General features: G+C 47.5%; 1 long non-coding RNA gene across 1 annotated transcript; it reads right to left on the reverse strand.

The window, feature by feature from the left end:
• Positions 1–5,471: 5,471 nt before the first annotated feature.
• On the reverse strand, positions 5,472–9,503 carry LOC146892351 (uncharacterized). The gene is made up of 2 exons (XR_015004326.2): positions 9,262–9,503; positions 5,472–6,315 (listed from the first exon to the last, which is right to left on the reverse strand). It is a non-coding gene; the product is annotated as an uncharacterized LOC146892351 (long non-coding RNA).
• Between the last annotated feature and the right edge of the window lie 5,803 nt (positions 9,504–15,306).

The raw sequence follows: 15,306 nt of genomic DNA on the forward strand, positions 1-15,306 counted from the left end.
GTCTGACCTCATCCCTCCGTGAGGATAGACTGACTTTCAGAGCAGCGAATGAAAGATCAATGCGGTCTTTCAGACCCTCGCTGCGGATGTGAGGGTCTGTCTGCCATCAGGGACAAGCAGGGCATAGAGGGCATTTACAGTCTTTCACGGTATCACCACAGTGAGGCGTCATGTTCAGGGAGGCCACGACTTGTTGGCCAGTGGCCCAACAAGAATTCTTAGAAATGGCTTGAATTTTGGAAACAGACGAGAGTTGGAAGACATTTAGCAAGCTGAGTAAGTCACCGATCTTGGCACAATGAGGCGCGATCTCTATAATCTTGTACAAATCATCTTTGGTCATCTTGCGTGGTTCTTAGCTGGCCATGAAGGCAGTTGTAGGAAAGCTGTTTCTGCGGTGGTAAGGAATTTCTTCCCAGCCTGAACCTCGATCTACCTCCCGTTTGTCACTGGTTCCTATGGTTCCAAGTTAAACCCAACGGCAAAACACCCACCACCATCCCTTTCTCTCCTAGCAAGCCGTGATGCCTGCTGGCCAACCCAGGCAGACTAGAAGCAGCTAGTTAGAAAAGACACAGATGCACAGTGGCCCCTGGGTTCTACCCCTCACAGTCTGTCCACGGGATGTGCTCAGGCCCAGCCGGAGTTGGGAATTGCTGCATTAAGAAGGGAAGAACAGAGCGGGGGAGATGGCTCCCTTGGTAAAGCATTTGCTGGGCAGGTATGGAGACCGGAGATAGAATCCCAAAAGCCATGTTAAAACATGGTGCAGTGCTGTAAGCCTGTGATCCTCAGGAAGGGAAGGGAAGGCAGGAGGACACCTGGACATTGCTGGCCAGGACTAATCATCGAGTCCTAGGTCAGTGAAACTGTTTTGGGGAATGGACCTCTCACATGCTAGGGAGATAGATGCTCCACCGTTGAACTGCATCCCCAGCCCCTGATATGATTCTGAATCCTCATCTAATTTATTCTAAAATTAGAGAGGGAAAGCTGGTGGGTGGTGGTGGTGGTGGCACACGCCTTTAATCCCAGCACTGGGAGGCAGGGGCAGGCGGATCTCGGTGAGTTTGAGGCCAGCCTGGTCTACAGAGCCAGTTCCAGGGCAGCTAAGCTGTTACACAGAGAAACACTATCTCGAAAAACAAACAAACAAACAAACAAAAAAACAGAGAGACTGGGTGTGGGGGTCTATTTTGACTTCTCCAGCAGTCTCTTGAGTGCAAAACTACATGGATGCTCTCTGACCCTGGCTGTGTCCTCAGGCCTTTGGATCAGCGATCACCCCCTTTCCTTTTCCCTCCATGGCTGCCCCTTCCTCAACTCAGGAACATCCTCTCCCTTTGACAGAGCAGGTGGGAATTTCAGGTCAGCAGCAAACCCCCCTGTGGTTTACCTACCCAGCGTCCATCTGTGCAGTTTACCCGGCACTCAGTACACGGGATTGCATTTGGTTTATGCTCGAAGTAGCCTTGTGTCATGGTTAATTTTGCCTGTCGGCTGTACAGGGGTATAGATAGGTGTCTAGTCGTTGAAGGCTGGAATAGAACGGAAAGCTTCAGTCTCCCCACGGGAGAGAGGTCGTGCCTTCCTGACATCTTGACACCAGCTTATCAGCAGTTCCTGGGTCTCAGGCCTGCAGGTCTTTGGTCTGGGACTGCATTATTGGTTCTCCAGGTCTCAGCTTGCTGCTTGACTTCTCCGGCTGACCTTGGGACTTGTCAGCTTCATAACTACGTGAGCCGGTTCCTTTTAGGAACACATACACACACACACACATGCACCCACACACACATGTACACACTCACCGCTTGCAGCATCCCTATTTACAGATGAAAACATGTTGCCCAGTGACTCTTTCATGGAGCTACTCTGAAGATGTTCGATCATGTGTCATGGTCAGCGTTGGTGGTGGAGCAAGGACTCAAAGCAAGTTTAGTTTATGCAGTTTCACACTGGGACTCCCACCTACACTCCTTCCCCAACCACAGGCTCTTCCTAGAGAACCTGAGCCTGAATGGGGGGCTACTCCTAGACTTAGGGTCAGCCCCTGTCCCAGAGGAGCCAGAGAAGACTGGATTTTTCCCCCCCTCTGGGTTCAAGACCTTCCCCTGAATCTGGATCAAACTTGCTTTCCTGACATGGATTGGGGGATCCCTTATCCTGCCCTCCAAGATCACGGCCTGGGATCTCTCACCCTTCCTTTCCTTCCTCCCCACGTCTGAGTCTTCTCAGCTTACCTGGGCAGGCCGAAGCTCCCTCACTCCCTCCTTTGTCAACCCAGTTTCCCAGGGAACTGGGCCAACAGATGTTCACAGGTGACTGGAACAGACACTGCTGTCCCTGGCCCTGCTGGCACTTCTCCCTTACACAGCTGAACACAAGCATCTCAGAACCCACTTTCTTCCATTTTGTGGTCAGTCACTTGGACAGAAAGCTCTGCTCTGTCAACGCCTCTCTTTGTGCTCCGGTTTGCTTTCGGCATGATCCACACCTGCCCCGAGGTTTGTTTCCAAAACAAGGGAGGAATCAGTGCTAGGAGGGCCTGCGCTTTTGATCTGTTAGGGCTCCCAGGAACTCTTTGGAGGAGGGATGAGTTATCTGTGTCTCAACAGGAACTGGGTTCTGCTGGGTCAGTGTCTGGATTTTTACACGGTGGAAAGAAAGCCTGAAAGAAACAGGCAGGAATATTCAGCAACCAAGTCTAGATATCATAATGTACCCACAGCTTGTATTTACAGGTAACCTATAAATCTGGCACGTTGACTATTGAGGGTCCCAACAATTTTGGCATGCCACATGCCAGTTACAAAATTATACGTATCCACTGATTTCCATTCCTGGCATTTGAAAACACTTCAGCACACACTGCCATCAATGCTCTTTCTCATTTCAAGCATAGAAGACCTAGGGCAGGGGAAGGACAGCTCAGGAGGGTGGACACGGTGGGGCTGGGAGGGCCTTGGAGACCTGGACAACCTCCTCAAGGTCTCCCGTAAGGCAGCCCTCCAAAAGACCATAACAGCGTCTGAAGCTGTGCCAAGATGGAGCTGCTGGGATTGTGGAAGTCTTTCCAACATAGAGGGACTTGGGGAAAAAAGTATGTGGGAGTGTGTCAGGTGGGCATGACGTAATGTTTCCAGAGTACTCGGGGCCCCTGGTTAAAGCACCATTTATCCCCGAGTTATTAGCTCACCTAGTATTTGTGTCTGTACCAACAGCTGTGACAATGGCACCCACAAAGGCGGACCTGTGACTGCTGTTGCCTAATGTGCATAGTGAAGGCTGGAGGCGGACGTGAGTTGATGACGTTTGTCTTTGATCCAAACATGTTTCAGCTGGCTGAGGTCTGCAAGAAGGACCAGATGGGCTAAGGCAGAGTTAATGACTTCTGGGCCCCAGCAAGGGTGGCACCTCAAGCTTAGCTTGAGTACATGCAAGGAAAGGCTTCAGGTGCTTGACATCTTCATCCCCCCCTCCGTCCCCCCCTCCGTCCCTCTCTCCGTCCCTCCCTCCCTCCCTCTCTCTTTCCGTCCCTTCCTAACAGGGTCTCTCTATGATGCCCATTCTGTCCTGAACTCATAAGTAGACCAGGCTGGCCTTCAGCTTGCAATCCTCCTGCCTCAGACTCTTAAGTGCTAGGATTATAAAGCATGTCCCCCTACCTCATTTTAACATCCTTTTAAGTGATGTAGGGCTCAGGGCGATACCCCAATCAGTATATGAGGGCCAGTCACAGGAAGTGGCCCTTAGTGCTAGGCAGAGGTCCTCCCTACTATGGCAAGCAGTGCACCTAGTGGAGGGGAGCAGGGTTCTGACGCCTGTGTGGCTGCACCATGCAGGCCAGGGCTGTCTTTCTCCATCTGGAGTCATCTCGATTCTAGCACTGCTTGGCCTTAGATGTACAAAGCTCGAGTTCACCGGAGGCTGGGATGTGGGCTTCCATTTGGGACATGTCCTCTGTCTTGTCTACAACCTCTGTGCCCAGTGAGAAGCTGTTAGAAGCCTCCCTCTGCTCACCTGTGAGGGACAGAGAGCCTGGCTGGTGGCATTCAGTTCTCATCTGCATCATGTATTCTTGCATTCAAGCTTTCAAAAGGCTTGCTCTGTTATCACGTCCTGTCAGACATGGTACTAGGATGTGTGGTTTGGAGTTAGACTTTGGTCACTTCTTTCTGTGGTCTTGCTTCTTTCAGAAAATGGACGTTAATCATTGTGTTTGGCCATCCAAGAAGGAAGGGAGCCAGGCTCTCAAACAGTACACAGCCTCTCTGAACACACAGCACTGAACAAAGGCTCAGGAGCAGAGGAAGGAAGAGCTAACAGTCTACACCTCAGCATCTGCATGCCCACAGGCAACCCTGCCTTCTCCAGAGAAGCTGGGCCTTTCTCCTTTGTAAAAATAGGACAATGTGGGGAGCATGGGATCCTGACTGGAGGTGAACAGGAACAAGTGGAGGCGACCATATGTTACTTCAGAGATGAGGTCTTCACTTGCTCTCTTTTGGGTTCCTCAGCACCATATCTCAAGGACACTTCACTTACAGACAGCCTCGGTAGCAAGGAACAAGCCCCATCAGGGGACCTTTGGGACAGCACACCCTTCAGGCTTCAGTCTGAAGTCACCAAAGAGACCCTGAGCCACAGCTTTGGGCTCCCCGGCTCTTAGGTCTCCTCAGCAGCAGTGCCCTGATTTTCCTTTGAGGCTGCCAGCTTTGCAGTACTTTATTATGTAGTGATGGGCATGGGCTATTGGCTTACACGGGGAGCGGCTGCTTTGCTGCAGGCAAGTGAGACACTGACAGGTAAAACTTGGATGCAAGGGCTCAAGATGGCAGGATAAACCAAGAGTGATGGCACACATGTGGAATCTTGGAGGTGGAGACTGGAGGATTCAAGAGTCAAGATGATGCTCAGATACATATAGAGCTGGAGGCCAGCCTGGGTTGTATGACATCATGTCTCAAAAAAAAAAAAAAAAGAGAGATGGTGGGCTGGAGAAATGGTTAAGGCTTAAAGCACTTGCTGCTAGGACTCTGGTTCAGTTCTCAGCACCCACATGGTGGCTCTCAACTATCCTTAACTCCAGGTCCAGGGATTCTAATGCCCAGAACTTTATTTTTCTTTTCTTAGGTCTCATCCTTCCCCTCAGTTCACATGAGACACCTGACTGCTCCAGGCCAATGCTTACTGCAGGGGATCTCAAGGGACAGTAGCTTCCTATTTGTTCTTTATTCTGATTGGGTTCTTTATTCTGATCATTTCTAATTGATTGGCTAGGCCTGTGAGGGGTGGGGTCAACTCTGTCTGAAGCACAGGGGCAGTGCTTTCCCAGAGGAATATAGAGGAACAGTTGCTGGGAGCAGGAAGTGGTTGCCAAGCAGCCAAACAACAGATACTTATTTGTAAAACTACACCGGTTCCATTCTGTGCTCCACTCACTACGTGCTACACAAAGACACACAGACAGAGACAGACAGACAGGGCCATCCTCGAGCAAGAATGTCAAGAATGCCCACTTTATTGTGTTCAGGTGCAGCTTATATAGGGCTCTGGCCCGTCCCAGCTCTCGGGATCTTTCAGCTGCAGCTCTACCAACCTGCCATCAGAGCAGCTGCAGGCTGCTCAGAGCAGAAGAAAACAAGTTGTTTACAAGAAATTCAGGGTCTGGTGGTCCGCAGTCCCCAACATATCCCCTCTTTCTATATAATTAGCATTGGCACGGGCGTGGCACAAATATAATAACAATAAGTTGGAAAGTGTCCTGGTGAACATGCTCATGGCTAAACACTGGTGCCGGCTACAATATAGTCACAGCAGCCGTCTGGCTGATGGCAATTCCAAGCGGCCACTACAACCACAGTGATCTCTCTCAGGATGGCTCCATCAGGCTAGGCACTGACTGGGCCGAAGTGACCTGCCTCCCACTGCTGCTGGACGGCATGCCACAAACTCCTGGGCTCACAGAGCCAGGAACTGCAGAGCCAGGAACCGCAGCCGCGTTCACAGCAGTTGGCTGTGCTCCAGCCAACTGCCTCTCTGCTCTTGGGGACTCCAGGAAGCAGGCCCATGCTTGGGAATTGTGGGAAGGACCCAAGCTCTCCATCTACATGCCTGCAAGCTGCTCCTCAGGCCCACAATGGCAGACAGCCCTACTTAAACAATCATTTAGGGAATTTGGGCATAACTCTCTCTCCAGACTACTTCCTGCTGTTTGGGGTACTGTATCTTTGTGGGTTTTCGCAGCAACATTTCAGGGGGTCTTGGTCCATCAAACCACACCAGTCTGGAATGACTCCCACAGGTTCTCATCTTCTGTGGAAACAAAAACAGAACCGCTTTTCCAAAGCAACATATCCTTAGACCCATATTTTAAAGTTAAGATACCTTTCTTAGCAGTTCCCAGAATCAAATGTCTGTCTCCAGTCAATCAAGCAAAAGACAACACAATAATTTACATAATCCAAATTCTCTGTGCACATTGCATCCTATCATGACTTATAAACTGTTCTGTAATTGTAAAACTACACCAGTTCCATTCTGTGTCCTACTCACGAGGCACTATGGGAACTAGGCTGAACATTTAAAAGCACAGAGACACAGAGACAGATGGGGCCATAGGGACACCATTGAGACAAGAATGCCAAGAATGTCCACTTTATTGTGCTCAAGGGCAGCTTATATAGGGCTCTGGCCACTCCCCAGCTCTCGGGATCTTTCAGCTGCAGCCCCACCAGCCTGCCAACAGGGTCTCCTGCTCAGAGCAGCCTGTAAACAAGTTGTTTCCAAGAAATTCAGGGTCTGGTGGTCCACAGTCCCCAACACTCATTGTCCCTGCATTTTAACTATGTGTTTCTGTGTGTCTTGGTGCTGTCTCCCTCAAGTCATCTGGCTTCCTGGCTGCTGGTAGAATGCTCTTGTTTCTTCCTCTCATTTAGGTATTAGATGCCAACCTTCAACAAGAATTCCCTTCAATGCTCCATTAAATTTGCTGTTTTGTATATGAATGTGTCTGTGTGTATGTGTGTGTGAGAGAGAGTATGGGTGTGCACCAGTGCCACAGGAGGATGCTGACTTCCTGCTCTATCATTCCCTGCCTTAATCCTTTGAGACGGGGTCTCTCCCTGAACCTGGAGCTAGGCCTGGCAAACAGCAAGCTCCGAAGATCCTCCTGTCTCAGCCCCTCATTGCTGGGGTTACAGGCATACCAGACACATACACTGCTGTGAGTGCTAAAAGGGAAAACCTAGAGAGTTCGTACCTAGTTTTACATTTGTGCGTATCAAAAGGATATTTTAAAAATTGAACATGGCACAGTGTGGGTGGGTGGGTGGGAAAAAAATTGAACATGGAGCTCACACTTGTGATCTTGGCACTGAGAAAACTGAAGCAGGAGGATTGCTGTCAGTTTAAAACTAACCTGAACCGCAGGCTTTTTTTTTAAAGTTTTTAAAAATAATTTAATAATTTATTATTTTTAAAATTTTATTTGCATTGGTGTTTTGCCTGTATGTATGTCTATGTGAGGGTGTTAGATCCTGGAGTGACAGGTAGTTGTGAGCTGCCATGTGGGTGCTAGGGATTGAAGCCCAGTTCTCTGGAAAAGTAGTCAGTGCTCTTAACCACTGAAGCATCTCTCCAGCCCCTGAGCCACAGGTTTTTATACTTGGGGATTTGAACTCAGTCCCTGGGGTCTGTGCAGCAAGTGCTCTTAAACACTGAGCCATCTCTCTGGTTGGAACCTCATCTTTAAGAAGGAAGTGCCTCCTCTCTCCTACCCTTTCTTCTAGATTCCCTCCTGACACCCCCCCCCCCCCCCCGCTTTAGACAAGATCTTAGTTATTTTATCAGCCTCTCCCACTGAAATGCAAATTCCACAGGACAGAAACTCTTGTCCATTTTGCTCCCTGCTATATCAGTTTACCTAGAACAGCGTCCAACACCTGGTAGGTACTCTAAGCAATGGCTGAATGAGGATCCCAGGTGGGTGTGCATGACTTTATTTGTGAGGTAGCTGAGATGAAGGCCAGGCTCCCGCGGTTACAGACGGGGGCCCTGAAAATTAAGGATCTCCTCGAGTTATTTTAAACGTTAATTGTTGAGTGTTAATGGGATAACAGCAGAGGGGAACTTCATACATTATAGTGTGTCCCCACCAAGAGAAGGTTAGAAGACACCCCGTGCAGCAATTCAAGCTGAGAAAGTGGTAGGAGGCTTGAGTCATCGCCTGGCTGTTGGTAACACAGACATCTTCATCGCCTGGCTGTTGGTAACACAGGCATCCTAGGCACTAAGGATACACCTGCCCTAGGCCAGCCAGATTTAAATCACACGGAGAACAGTAATTTAGAACGTGGCTCATTCAAATCATACTGGCTTCATAATGTCTTTTAAATAGTATTCATTTTGATTTTATTGTTAACACTAAAGGAGAAAGCCCTAGAGTTTGTACCCATTTTATATTTGTGCATATTTTAATAGTTGGGCATGGCAGCTCATGCTTATAATCCCTGCCTTGAAGAAACTGAAGCAGGAGGATTGTTGTGAGTTTGAGGCTAGACTGTGCAACAGTCTAGCTTGGGCTGCAGAATGAGATTTTGTTTCACAAAAAGGAGAGGAAAGGGAAATGGGAAGGATGGAAAGAGAAGGGAGAGGAAAAGAAAAGGGGAAAGAAAAAAATAGAAGAGGACCAGCTAGAGGGAGAAACAGAACAAAAAGGTGGTGACCTATGTGAGACTGTTACAGTGTTAATATCACCTTGTATGCTAACCAAAGCAGTTAATGCAAACATTGAAACAAAAAGTCACTTTGTATCCTAACCAAAGCAGCTAATGCAAACATTAAAACAAAAACTAATGGGCTGTGAGCATTTGTATCCTTTATAAAGAAACTTACTACTCAAGGTGGCCAAACACTTCCCAGAGAATCAAACCCTTCTTTGTCCTTGACACACAAGGGTGTAGTCTGAGGATTTCAAGAAAAGGGTCAGAAGCCTAAAGATCACCTGGCCAGTCCAGCTTCTCACGCTGTTTCTGAGTAAAGCTTGGGTTTACTCAGTAGATCCCAGGGCTCTACTCCTGACCTTATCCTGCTTCCCACTTAGGGAGAATCGGCCCCTCCCCGCAAGCATTCGCCTCATCTCCGGGAAGTGACCTGGTCTGCCTCTGGGGCTGAGAGCAAGCTCTCCTGCCTCTGCCTCCCCCAGCCCCAGGAATCTGCCTGCCAGCGCCCAGGTTGGGGGTGGGGGAGGGCGTTACTCACCAGGAATTCCCAGCTGTACTTTAGGTGTTTGCCTGTTGGTATTTGCTGGGAACTAGAGACTAGAGATATCTGGGAGGTCTCCCCAGCTTTTCTTAGCAGGCCCAGGCAAGGCAGCTGTCAAGCATGGCTATCTTTGTTCTCAGAGCTGACCTCAGAGTAGGTGCTGGAGCTAGAGATAGCTGAGGGGCCTTCCCAACGTTTAAGCCCAGGAAGTTGTGAGAGAGATGGGAGCATGCTCACTGAGGAAAAGAGGGCAGCAGAAAGCCAGTTGTTCTGTCCTGAGACCAAGGAGCTGGGCAGTGTGAAAAGCAAAGAAACTCTTTTGCCTGCCCCAGGCCAGCCTTTTTTTAGAGATCCTGTCAGGGCAACATGCCCACTGTCCCCCACACTCTGCAGCCTGCGGTAGGAGTAAGGAATGGCTCTCAGGAAACGGTCCCAATTAAGCAGAAGATTAGGGCTCAGAGCTGTTGACTGGGGCACTTAAGGGACACAACCCACTCAATGTCTCCAGCACCACCTTCCCAAGGACTTATGAACTGCTTGACCACGACAAAGGGCCTGTCTCAGGTCTGATAGGGAAACTGAGGCAGAGATATGGAATGTTACTAAAGTCCTGTTTTCTACAGCAAATACCTCACAGGAATACAGGAGGTGGAAAATGTGGAGAAGGGCTCAGACGAAGCAGAGAAAGATGTGGCAGCTGTAAGGGCTGTGTTGTGAGAGTTTCAGAGACCATGAGTTTGTTTTGGGGTATGAGGACAAAGCTAGCTTCTGCCTTTCTGATCCAGAAACCCAAGAATCCCAAGTGTTGTCATTTGCTTTCAGTCACTGTGATAAGCACCAGGAACAAAAAGCAAGTTTGGGACAGAAGAGTTTAATTAATCTTACACCTCCAGGTAGCAGCTTATCAAGAAAGGAAATCAGGGCAGGAACCTGGAGGCCAGAACTGAAGCAGAGACCAGGGAAGAATACTGCTTGCGAGCTTGCTCTCCCTAGCTTTGGCTCAGTAGTCTTTTTTCTTCCTTCCTTCTTTCCTTCTTCCTTTTTTAAAAGATTTGTTTGTTTATTTAATGTGCACTGGTATTGATTGTTGTGTGACTGTATAATTGTAATTGTTGTGTGAGGGTGTTGGATCCCCTGGAACTGGAGTTACAAACAGTTGTAAGCTGCCATGTGGGTGCTGGGAATTGAACCTGGATCCTCCGAAAGAGCAGCCAGCACCCTTAACTGCTGAGCCATTACTCCAGCCCCTCAACTAGCTTTCTTATACAGCCCACACCCCCTGGCTAGGGATGATACTCCCCACAGAGGGCTGGACCCTCCCACAAATAACAATCAAGAAAATGCCCCACACAGTCACAAAACAGCCTGATTGACGTGCTTCCCACCTTGAGACTCTTCGGATGACTCTGGGTTGTGTCAAGTTGACAGCTGAGGCTAACTAGGAAATGCATTGAGTTTTTCCTATCTTCTAGCTTTCTAGGGCTTAAAGTAGAATATCCTTTATTCAAAGTATTTAGGACAAGATGTGTTTCAGATTTCAGAGTCCCTCCCATGATTTGGGAGTGTTTGCATGCACATAATGTGGTATTCTCAGGAATGGAGTTGAAAGTCTTAATACAAAATTAATTTTATTTGCAAATGCACAGCCTAATGGTATTTTATACAACATTTTCAGTATGTCTGCATGTTGACGGCAATGCAGCGCATGAGTGGAGGTGTGGAATTTTCCACTTGTGTGCTGGCACTCTAAAAGTTTGGATTCAGGGAGCGCTTCACATTTTGAACTTCACTGGGCATGGTGATGCATGCCTGGAATCCCAGCACCTGGGGGCTGGAGAGATGGCTCAGAGGTTAAGAGCACTGAGTACTCTTCTAGAGGACCTGGGTTCAATTATCAGCACCCACATGGCAGCTTATGGCCATCTGTAAACTCCAGTCCCAGGAGGGATCCCATGCCTTTTTCTGCCTTCTCGGACACCAGGTGCACATGTGGCGCGCAGAATTACATCTAGACAAAGCGCCAGTACACATAACAGTCAATTAATTAAAATTTAAAAATGATTGCCAGCACTTGGAGTGGGAAGGCAAAGAGGACCAGAGTGCAGTGTCATCTTTAGCTATGTAGAGTTCAAGACCAGCCTGGGCCCTTAAAAAATAAAAAACAAAACAAAATAAGTAAGTAAAAATAGCCAAACAAGCAAAGTTTGGAGGTTCAGATTAAGGGTTTGTACTCATTCTGTGTTCAAATGACTTCTGTGCCTCTGTGCTCTTAGGAAAGATTCATAAAGAATCTATTATCCTCACCCTTAAAGGAGAGAACCCAGGTTACAAAGAGGGAAATCCCTAGACTGCTGAACTAGGGGGTCTTATAGTGAAAAAAGGTTTCCATTATCTTTTTTTTTTTTTTCTTTTTGGAGGAGGGAGGTTCGAGACAGGGTTTCTCTACGTAGCCTAGGCTGTCCAGGAACTTGCTGTGTGGACCAGGCTGGCCTTGAACTCCTCTCCACCTGCCTCTGCTGGGAGTAAAGGTGTGGGCTACCACCATCTGACAGCTTACAGTAGCTCATAGAACCTACTTGTCTATGTTGTACAGGGCTCTGCAGGGCCAATACCTCCTAATAGGGCAAGGAGAACGAACGCTTATTGTAGAGGCCTGCTTTCTACCGGACCCTCCCTGGGCTGGCATTCTGTCATTGTGTCATTTCAAATGTCAGGCCAAGGGCCAGGGCTGTAACTCAGGGGAAGAGTGCTTGTCTAACATGCATGAAGGTCTGAGTTCAATCTTCAGTCCTGCCAGAAAAGAAAAACACGGATTTGAGGTTTGCTTTGACAAACAGGAGTCCAGTCCGTTTCCTCTCAGGTTGTGCCTGCCTGTAACTAGCTGTTGTAGGGCTGGAGTCCACAGGATGAAGCCCCAGGTCTGAGCCCAGCAAGGACAGTCCTGCTTTCTAAGCCTTCTAAGCAAGCTACCTGGCATGGAGTGGGTGTGTGCTGGGCATTCCCAGAATTCTCAGGCATTTTCATGGTCCCTTCTTTCCCAGAGAACTTTGTTCCTCTAGGTAGAGTGAGGCTCTCTCAACAAAGGGGCACCTGTGGCTCCCGGTGACTCACTAAAGCAGCTGTCCTGAGCGTGGGTAATGGAGGAGGCTGCCGCAGCAAAGTGGGAGGTAGAGCGATCTTTTTGATCCCATTCCACAGCGAAAAGACTTGCCTAGTGAAGCCACTTCAGTGTTCTCTTCTTTGCCACCCCATGAGTAAATTTCTTGAGTTTCAGTCCCCACACACTAGTGTGTGTGATGGCAAGAACTCTTCCCACACCCCGGTTCCTTTGTTTTTGCAGCCAGAGTCACCCAAAGGATGCAGAGAGCAGTAACAGTTGAGCCTCTGGGAGGGGTTGGTGTGGTTCCTCAGGTTACTCATCCCTTTTCTCCTCACTCAGTTTCTCTGTATGCGGAACTCCAGGGAGTGATGGGGCTTGAACCCAGGGCTTCAAACAACCTACGCAGGCCTCCACTGCTGAGCTATCTACACCTCCAGCTCTCCTGTCTTGTTAGACTACGGGTATATGTGTGTGTGTGTGTGTGTGTGTGTATTAAACTTTTTCTTTTAAACTTTTATTTGAAATATCTGACTGAGGCATGAAGGAACTTTAATCCCAGCACTCAGGAGTCACAATTCACATGGCTTTCTGTGAGTTCAGGTCAGCCTGGTCTAGATTCTAAGTTCTAGGCTGGCTAGTATTCTATATTAAGATCTTGTCTCAAAAACAAACCCAAACCAGCTGGGCAGTGGTGGCGCATGCCTTTAATCCCAGCACTTGGGAGACAGAGGCAGGTGGATCTCTGTGAGTTTGAGGTCAACCTGGTCTACAGAGCTAGTTCCAGGACAGCCAGGACTGTTACACAGAGAAACCCTGTCTCAAAAAATAAACAGAAAAAACAAATCAAAAATTAAAAGCAAAATAAATTGAAATATCATGTAAAATAAACTTTATTCACCTTCTCATTTTTGTGCAAGCCAAACAAAACATCTTCCACTCAGAGTCAAAAACTCCCCTGAAAACAATCATCTGAATTGTCACTAAACATGTACTGTGCATTTTAAGAGATGAGGTCACATCTGTCTTGCTTGCATGCTCTACTACTCTCACATCTATCTATCCATCTATCTATCCATCTATCTATCTATCTATCTATCTATCTATCTATCTATCTATCTATCTATCGAAACAGGGTTTCTCTGTGTAACAGCCCTTGCTGTTCTGGAACTTACTGTGTAGACCAGGCTGGCCTCGAACTCACAAAGATCCCCTAGCCTCTGCCTCTGAAGGGCTGTGATTAAAGGTGTAAACCACCATGCCCCGCTTTACGTCTTATTTTTATATTTGAAACAGCAGTTGTTATGATGCTGAGTCAAGCCTTGAACTCAAGATCTTGTCTTTGTCTCCCAAGTGCTTGGGTTATAGATTCGTGTCATCACACTCAGCTTCTTCACTGTGTGTGTTATAAGCCAAAGGTTGATGGTCAGGCATTTTCCTCATGCCATATCTTACTTTTTGAGACAAGGTCACTTACTGAATCTGAAGCCCGCCCATTCAGTTAGAATGGCTGGTTCAAGAGTGCCTGGAATTCTCCTGCTCTGTCTTCCACAGGCATAAGCCACCATGCCCAGCTTATATGTGGATGCTGAGGATCAAGTCCTCTTCCTTACACAGCAAGCACTTTAGTGAATGAAACATCTCACAGGCTGTTGTGGGATATGACTTTAACTATGTAAAAATGTGTTACATTTGTTTATGCTGCATTGTTTAATGATATAAAGATGTGTTACATTTGTTTATGTTGTGGATTGTTTAACTATGTAAAGATGTGTTACATTTGTTTAGTCTGCATTGTTCAATGATGGAAAGATGTGTTACATTTGTTTATGCTGCATTGTTTAATGATATAAAGATGTGTTACATTTGTTTATGTTGTGGATTGTTTAACTATGTAAAGATGTGTTACATTTGTTTAGTCTGCATTGTTCAATGATGGAAAGATGTGTTACATTTGTTTATGCTGCATTTGTTTAAGGATATAAAGATGTGTTGCTTTGCCTGCCTAAGGCACCTGATTGGTCTAACAAAAAGTGGAGTGGCCAATAGCTAGGCAGTGGAGGGATGGGTGGGGCTGGCAGGCAGAGAGAATAAGTAGAAGGTGGACTCTAGGCTTGAGAGAGAAGGGAGAATGAAGGAGAAAGAGAGGAAGCAGGAAAGTAGAACATAAAGAAAGAAAGAAAGAAAGGAAGAAAGAAAGAAAGGTAAAAGGCCCTGAGGCAAAACAGAGATGAAGAGAAAGAGGTTAAAATAAGTTCTAAGAGCTAGATGGGACAAGCATAAGATAAGGCCGAATATTTATAACTAATAAGAGTCTTGGTGCCATGATTTGGGAGCTGGTTGGTGGCCCAAAGAAAAGCCTGCTCCACCCAGCCCCTTTCTTCACTCTTTCCCTCCAGCTCAGTGCCAGGCAGAGATAAGTACCTGGTGAGCGGATGAGTGAATGAATGAAGAGCAAATGATTGACATCTGGGAAATCAGTGAAATAGGCATGCAAGAGGCAAAGAGAGGACGAATCACTACTAGAATCTATGGTGGCAGGAATAGGTAGGTGTTCATTCAGATGGTCAACAGCACACGAAAAGACTTACCAAAAAAGAACCCACTGTTCACCACCATAATGGCTTTTTCTTTTTAAACAATACCAGGTGGTAGGAGGATGGGGAGCAACTGAAATCCTCATCTCCTGCTGCTAGAGAGTCAGTTGTTACAGCCAATTTGAGAAACTGTTTGACAATATTTACTACAGCGAAGCATATGCCAGCCCTGTGACCTGGCAGTTACACTGAGGTATACATTCAAGAGAAATGAAGGCATGTGTTCATCAAAAACACACCCAAATACACGTTCATGGTGGCTTTTGTCATGGTGGTTCCAACCAGCAAGCAGTGAAAATACCTGTGGAGAGGATAAAGGAGCAGTTACTCAGGATATGCTCCTATAAT

Source organism: Myodes glareolus, chromosome 11 (assembly GCF_982192425.1).
Source record: "Myodes glareolus chromosome 11, mMyoGla1.1, whole genome shotgun sequence".
NCBI classification, from domain to species: Eukaryota; Metazoa; Chordata; class Mammalia; order Rodentia; family Cricetidae; genus Myodes; species Myodes glareolus.